At 60.7% G+C, this 583-nt stretch overlaps 1 protein-coding gene across 1 annotated transcript in view; it reads left to right on the plus strand.

Annotated features, from left to right (window-relative positions):
- PLXND1 (plexin D1) overlaps positions 1-583 on the plus strand; it is a 52,516-nt gene that overhangs the window by 35,342 nt on the left and 16,591 nt on the right.

Consider the following 583-nt stretch of genomic DNA (forward strand, 5'->3'; position numbering starts at 1 on the left):
CCGAGATCCGAGCGGTAAGCACTCCACCCCCCAGTACCCCCGCCTCGGAGACCCGTCACACCCACACACCTGAATGTGCACACACACAGCGCCCCACACGGGCTCAGGGACCCGCAGCTCACGTGTTTGCACACACCCGGGCCCCCACACGCTGTGTCACCCACTGAGCACCCACTGGGTGCCAGTTCCCCCCTGTCGCCCCATCCTGGGGCTGGAGACACAGCAGTGAACACACACATGCCTGTCTTCACGGAGCTCACGGTTCAGTTGGGGTTGGGGACAGCAATCAGAAAGGAGACGATTCGCATAGAGAAGGTGGTGAGGGCTGCGAACGAGCCGGGCACGGGGGGTGTGTTGGAGTCTGGGGTGGAGGAGAGGCTGGGGTCGAGTGTCTTTATAGCGAGGTCTGGGAACCCTTGCTGATAAGGGGAAAACTGGGGTAACCCATGAGCCTCATTTTCAATTAAGAAAAAGTCTCGGGGAAGGGTTCTGTTTGCCTTAGCCTGGTTCACCTGCCCGTCCCAGGCCCAGCTGGCTCTGCCTGGGATTTAGGGTCACGTGGTCAGACATGGGTTCCCATGGC

This window comes from Bison bison, unplaced genomic scaffold (assembly GCF_000754665.1).
Source record: "Bison bison bison isolate TAMUID 2011002044 unplaced genomic scaffold, Bison_UMD1.0 scf7180017864482, whole genome shotgun sequence".
Taxonomy (NCBI): domain Eukaryota; kingdom Metazoa; phylum Chordata; class Mammalia; order Artiodactyla; family Bovidae; genus Bison; species Bison bison.